Source organism: Schistocerca piceifrons, chromosome 3 (genome assembly GCF_021461385.2).
Source record: "Schistocerca piceifrons isolate TAMUIC-IGC-003096 chromosome 3, iqSchPice1.1, whole genome shotgun sequence".
In the NCBI taxonomy this organism is placed as follows: Eukaryota; Metazoa; Arthropoda; class Insecta; order Orthoptera; family Acrididae; genus Schistocerca; species Schistocerca piceifrons.
In genome coordinates, this window is record NC_060140.1 from 198,607,714 (window position 1) to 198,615,318 (window position 7,605).

General features: G+C 47.2%; 1 pseudogene; it reads left to right on the forward strand.

Moving 5' to 3' along the window:
• The first annotated feature begins 1,539 nt into the window (after positions 1 to 1,539).
• On the forward strand, positions 1,540 to 1,657 carry LOC124790175 (annotated as a pseudogene).
• Positions 1,658 to 7,605: the final 5,948 nt, after the last annotated feature.

A 7,605-nucleotide genomic window follows, 5' to 3' on the forward strand; every position in this document is an offset into this window, starting at 1 on the left:
GCCGTCCCAACACTTATGCAAGCTGGTGACCTTTCTACTCGTCATACAGAATTTCAACTCTGATAATTAATATTCCTGCCGACGGTGCGTACGTGTACGAAGTTACTCTTACATCACAGCGGGTCTTCTAGGTGCTTCAATCTTTTTGTGTAGTATCTATGAAGCTGGGAATGGTCTGTCGCTTGTGGTTGCCACGCGACCGCACGAGAAAGCAGCTATGCTGTCACAGGATTCGGTATTTCCCACGGTTTGCCCAATTGCGTCGTGTGTAGGATGTGGGGAGCCGCCACGGCAGCATCGGCGCTCTCAGGTTGCTACACCTATGCTGTTTACCATCGAGACGTGCTTGACGCACCAACGCTTCTACTAAACTAGATTTTAATCCAGTGGGCTCTGCTTATGTTAATAGTGCTTGTCCTGTCGACGACTCTTTGATATGAAGTGTTTTTCGAATTTAGTAGCGAGCGAGGTGGCGCAGCGGTTAGCACACTGGGCTCGCATTCTGGAGGTCGACGGTTCAAACATGCGTCTGGCCATCCTGAATTACGTTTCCCGTGATTTCCCTAAATCACTTGAGGCAAGTGCCTGGATGATTCCTTTCAAGGGGCGCGGCCAATTTCCTTCCCCATACTTCCTTAATCCGATGGGACCGATGGTCGAAAAAATGTTCAAATGTGTGTGAAATCGTAAGGGACTTAACTGATAAGGTCATCAGTCTCTAAGCTTACACACTACTTAACCTAAATTATCCGAAGGACAAACACACACACCCATTCCAGAGGGAGGACTCGAACCTCCGCCGGGACCAGCCGCATAATCTATGACTGCAGCGTCATAGACCGCTCGGCTAATCCCGACAAAAATGGTTCAAATGGCTCTGAGCACTATGCGACTTAACTTCTGAGGTCATCAGTCGCCTAGAACTTAGAACTAATTAAACCTAACTAACCTAAGGACATCACACACATCCATGCCCAAGGCAGGATTCGAACCTGCGACCGTAGCGGTCGCTCGGTTCCAGACTGTAGCGCCTAGAACCGCACGGCCACTCCAGCCGGCGCTAATCCCGATTGTCGACATACAATGCGATATTTAGGTGTTTCCCCATATGTTGTAGTTCCCACAGCTTATCTTTGCAAAAGATAAGCTGTCTATTAAAGTTTCGTTGATCTGTAGCTTGAACGTTATGTGTACCCCCCAGATGCCAGAAGCTGTGCACATTCTCCACTATCTGACGTTCAGATTTATAGTTAAGCTCTAATTGCAATATTTCAGATCTTCTTCTTCCTCTTATTATTATTATTATTATTATTATTATTATTATTATTATTATCATTATTATTATCATTATCATTATCACTATTATTATTAAAAAGGATTTTCCATCTGGAAATGGCAAGAAACAATACTGAAAATCGAAATTAACAGCCACAAATGAAAAGTGAAAGTTGACGGATGAAATTCTTTAACTTTCGGCGACATTCATATTAACAGCTACAAACCATCACAGAAACTTGTAACAGACATATGAAAGAATCGTGCAACGGCCTTGCCGCAGTGGCTACACCGGTTCCCGTGAGATCACCGAAGATAAGCGCTGTCGGGCGTGGTCGGCACTTGGATGGGTGACCATCCAGGCCGCCATGCGCTGTTGCAATTTTTCGGGGAGCACTCAGCCTCGTGATGCCCATTGAGGAGCTACTCCACCGAATAGTAGCGGCTCCGGTCATAGAAAACCATCATAAGGGCCGGAGGAACGGTGTGCTGACCCCACGCCCCTCCTATCCGCATCCTCCTATGAGGATGACACGGCGGTCGGATGGTACCGATGGCCCACTTGTGGCCTGTAGACGGAGTGGTCTTTTTTATATGAAAGAATGGGGAGGTTGTGTGTGTCACATAAAACAGAATGTGAGACAGTCCATTAAAATCAGCAGCTTTACTCATAAACCGTAATGTAGATGTCACACTACTGGGCCGTTGATCAGCAACAGAGACCAGTCAGTACTGCCTTTATAAGCAAATCTTTAAACAGCTTCTTATGGTGTTTTCAGAATAACTTAATTGAACTATCCGCGGTGTACTTCTGTTTCATAGTGTCCAATGGGCTCAATACTGCGGCGATCATACATGTCGGCATCGTCAAATGTGCCATAAACCCGTGGTCTGTTCGACCAACAAATACACAATGAGAAGTTGAAGAATCACAATTTTCTTTACAGGACTGAGATCAGTCGAAAACAGATGACTTGCTACTACACCTTCTCGACAAATATATCGTCAATTAAACTTGAAATACATCTGTTTCAAATGAATTTCATGTTATGTTCAGATACACGAGTTGTGAATCATTCATACGACTCAAAGCTTCAATACTCAATAGTAAATCTGCTAATGCGGCCTTGCTTTTGCATGAATAGTGGAAACTATGTCTTTAACCTCCTTTCATAGGTCTGACCACCAGTTTCTCGTGTAAGAAATTGAGATACATTGCTTCTATTTGTGATACTTCGTGTAGCATCCTCCCATAATATTTAAAATGTATTTTATATGTAAGAAGTTGTGAAATAAGTCTTCCATATAACGCATATTATTAAAATAGGAACTGAAATACAGCAGCACAGTTGTTTAGTAATAACAGTATTTCTATAACAGCGTAGGAATGACTTAATATTTTTACGTATTACGCTCTCCGACTCTCCGATGTCGCCATCGTGTATAGGAGTCAAAGGAGCGAGTACACACAACACAGTCCGCAGCATCTTGAAAGGCAACTGGGACGTACAAACATTGTAGATACGCTATCTGATCGAAAGTATCCGAACACCACCGAGTAATGCGAAACTAAACACTAGATGAAATGGGAGGCGGACCCCAGTATAAAAGGAGGCGGGGATTACTATGTTGTCAATAGAGAAGTACAATAACAGCAGAACTTATAGGCCAAGACAAATTCAGAGATTTGGAACGTGAACTCGTCACAGGTTACGCCAGAGGACAAATCCGTCAGGGACAATCCAGCTCTTCTAAATAACCCCAACAGGAATTCCGTTTATGCGATTGTGGAGACGCGAAGGGACAACTACAGCTACACCAAGACCAATCAGATCCCACCTACTCACGGACAGAAGCTTTCAAGAACTTGGGAGTGTTGTCCTAAAACCCCGCATGAAATCAAAGGAAGCAATCATTCGTGACTTCCAAAGTATGACCAACAATCCAGCTAGCACGATGACTTTGCAACGGAAGAACAGCGTAAAATGGCTGAGCTGCTCTGGAAGGATGTTAACACAATTTGCAGCTTGTGTATTGCGCACAGTGGAAGAATAGTTCAGAGACGATGGCGGTACCAACATGACAATGTCCCCTGCCCACTAAGTAGCATCTGTAAGGAAATGTTTTGTGGACATGACATTCATGAAATAGCTTGGCCTGTCCAGAGCCACGAAGTAAACCCAGTGGTACACTTTTAGGATGAGTTAGAATTCCAAACTCACTACAGACCACAGAATCCAACATCACTACCTTCTCTGGTTTCGGCTATTGATAAATAAGGGCTGTCATTCCTTCACAGACATTCAGACACCATTTTAAAGCTTTCCCAGCAAAGTTCAAACAACCATAAAAACTAAGGGCTGAACACACCCCATATTAATGGCCAGTAGTTGGTGTCTGGATACCACTATTAGTTAAAAAGAGTCTTGGTTACAATTTTAGTTTTTTTATTTTTCAACGAAGCGTTTCGCTTTATTTAGGCATCTTCAGGTTATCTTAATTTGGTATTTCTTAATAATCCTTTAGTCAGTGTAGGCAAAGGGCTACTCTGACTAAAGGATTCTTAAGAAATACCAAATTAAGATAACCTGAACGAAACGCGTCGTTGAAAAATAAAAAACTAAAATTGCAACCAAGACTGTTTTTAACCAATACTGTTAAGCACTGGGTTGCTGTTATGCCACATATGGACTGGAAGAATGTCTGGATACTCTTCAGTCCGGAACCGCGTGATCGCTACGGTCGCAGGTTCGAATCCTGCCTCGGGCATGGATGTATGTGATGTCCTTAGGTTAGTTAGGTTTAAGTAGTTCTAGGTTCTAGGGGACTGATGACCTCAGATGTTAAGTCCCATAGTGCTCAGAGCCATTTGAACGATTTTGGCGTCTGGATAATCGTGATCAGATAGTGTAAAATACCCTTAGAATCAAACGGAGGAAAACTTTCGAGGGCACGTCACTAGTCAGTTCCACCGGCAAGACTCAAGACATGATAGCACACTCCGTCATCAGCCCACAAGTGGCCCATCGGGACCATCTGACCGCCGTGTCATACCCAGTTGAGGATGCGGATAGGAGGGGCGTGTGGTCAGCACAACGCTCTCCCGGTCGTTATGATGGTATTCTTGACCGAAGCCGCTACTATTCGGTCGAGTAGCTCATCAATTGACATCAAGAGGCTGAGTGCACGCTGGAAAAATGGCAACAGCGCACGGCGGCCTAGATGGTTACCCATGCAAGTGCCGGCCACGCCCCACAGCGCTTAACGTCAGTGATCTCAGGGAACCGGTGTATCCACTGCGGCAAGGCCTTTCCTACTCAAGACGTGATAGTAATACAAATGACACATCAGTGGGAATGCTGGACAGTGGTATTCGCTAAATTTCATCAAGATTTCAAACTTGAATTTATTTCCTTTATTGATAAAATGAGATGGTGGTTCAGACCAGGGTAGAAAGAAACTGAGGATAAAAGGTGGCGAGTCGAAAGAGCGTAGACAAGAAGGGTAAAAAGGTGGAAGAGAACGTAGCACAGCGCTTCTGGTATCTCAGATAAAGGCCGAACTGAGTTTTTGCAAATGTTCGCCTGCGTACGAGTGTAAAAAGCCAAACTTTTGCACAAATGTTCTATTTAACAGACGGAGAGATCTTCCGAGAATCGTTCTGTTCACAAATTATCCGAAGAACTGAACTTCCCAAGCGGAACTACTTTTTTGTTTCTACTCGGGACGTCAGGTGCTCATTGCCCCGCTAATTACGATCGGCGGCCGGGCAGCCCGCGTTAAAAAGGTTTGGCGCGCCGCGTGCTGTTTGCGGAGCAGGTCGGCACTGTTCTGTCACGGTGCCTACTGCACTAATTAGCTGACGTGTGGTGCAGCGCGGTTCGACTGCCGGTGCCCAATAGCTCCATCCCGCCCCGGGGAGCCGGTTTACGGTCCGCTCCGCCTCAAGTTGCTCTCGTCGGCAACTCCGCTCGGCCCCGGGACGCGAACGCCCGCGCTCTTTCGGGCAAAACTCGCGCCCAACTGCTGCGGCCGACAAGCAAAGAAAATTGGCTCCGCCAGAAGTGGAGCGCTTGCCGAAAGTGAGAGAGGGAGGGAGGTCGGAATAAACTCCGCCGTCTTGGCAACGGGACGCCGCTATTTATACGCTCCACGGGAAAGAGCGCCCGTACTTGGGGGCCTCTTAAGAACCCTGTAGGGCAGGCTGGCGAAGAACAAATGACCCGAAACTAATGCGGGTGTCGGGAATTAAGAGAGGTTTACGATTATGTATGACTGCCGTTCGTATAATCAACGGCATCTCCATGGTTGCAGAAATCTTCGTCTTAATCCGCTTTTTCTTTGTAGTTTTCGCAGAACGTAATATTGCATTAACGAACTGGTGGTGGTAGGTTTAATGTTCCCAAAAAACGAAAAACTGCACTTCATTAGACTGCTAAGTAACCTGGCGTGCTTTTCTTTGTTTACGAGAATTCTACGATGGAGATTGAGAGCTTCAAACCAAGTTGTTTTTACTGTAGGAAGGCACAAATACTAAGATAATAACATTGACGGTTGTGATGCTCAGTTTTAGGTTGCTCCCTAACACACACACACACACACACACACACACACACACACACACACACACACACACACCATCCCTCCCTCCCGCCCTTCCTTCCTCAAATGGCTCTGAGCGACTTAACTTTTGAGGTCATCAGTGTAGTAACCACAACCAACAGCGGGAACGCCTTGGGCTGCGGACCGAAGCCGCCGGCGGTGGAGCACGCACCACCGGGTAAACACAGGACGAGTCGGACGACAGACCAACGACGACCGACCACGACTGACTATGAGCGACACAACAAGGAAGAAATAAACAACGGAGGCTTGTGGAAACCACAACACCAAACGTAAATCCACTCGGAACCAGAGCCATGCAAATGTCAACAACGAGCAACGACCAGAACGCTTTTTTTTTTTTTTTTTTTTTCTTTATTGTATTTCAATTCCCCATCGGGGCGGGCTGGCAGCAGCATATGCGCTGCTCTTCAGCCGAAAGACATAGAACAAAACAATAGAAGACATTTAAAAACAGCAAAGGAGAGAAGAAGGCGAACATAGATATAAAAAAAGGGAGAACATCATGGAAGGCAATATATAAAAAAGCGGGGTGACTGTAAAATGGAGAGAAAAAAACTGTTTAAAAGTAGCACACACAAAAAGCCACACTCTGCGACGATTAAAAGAACACAAGGCACAGTATGACTGGAGCATAAAGGTGTTGACGGATGGCATAGCACACAACATAACACTGACGGCGAACCTCAAGGCAGTACACAATTAAAATCACACCTCTGGACGCACACGAGAAACAGCACGAAACACAACACTGACGTGGCACACTGATGACGATCAATACAGAGGATCTGCCAGGTTCAAGGAGATGAGGGAGACCTGAAGAAGGGAGGGAGGGGAAGAGATGGGGGAGGGGAATGGGGGGCACTCGGAAGAGGGCCAGGTAGGGAGGGATGTGGGAAGGAGAGAGGCAAGTATGGGGTGCAGGGTCTCAGGGGAGGGGGGGATGGAGGAAAATCCGCTCTGGGAGAAGGAGGAAAGAGGAGAAGGGGGCCCTGGGGAGGGGGGGGGGAACAAGGCCGGGTTATAGTTGGAAGGAAGGGTACATGTCACGGCGAAGTTCGTCATCCGGGAGGGGGAGGCGTTGGAAATTGCCCTGATGAAGGAGATGGAGGGTGTGGAGGTGGAGAGAGGGAGGGATACAGCGATAGAGGCGCGGCAACGGGCGAGGGGTGGAGAGGAAGGAGGAAACCAGAGGGTGGGGGGGATCAACCCTGCGAACAATGTAAAGGATGCGGAGATGTTGGAGGAACAAGAGGAGGTGGGGGAAGGGGATCAGTTCATACAGGAGCCGTGTGGGGGAAGGAAGGCGGATACGGAAGGCAAGGCGAAGCGCATGGCGTTCAAGGATTTGGAGAGCCTTGTAAAAGCGGGTGAGGGCGGAGATCCAGGCGACGCTGGCATAACAGAGGATAGGACAGATGAGGGATTTGTAGGTGTGGAGGATGGTAGAAGGATGCAATCCCCATGTCCGGCCGGACAGGAGTTTCAGCAGGCGGAGGCGGGAATGGGCTTTCTGCTGGATGGTCAGGAGATGAGGGGTCCAGGTGAGGTGTCGGTCAAGGGTGAGGCCAAGGTATTTCAGGGTGGGGGTGAGTTGGATAGGACGACCATAAAGAGTGAGGTAGAAATCGTGGAGGCGAAAGGAGCGAGTGGTACGGCCTATGATGATTACCTGGGTTTTGGAGGGGTTCAGACGGAGGAGCCACT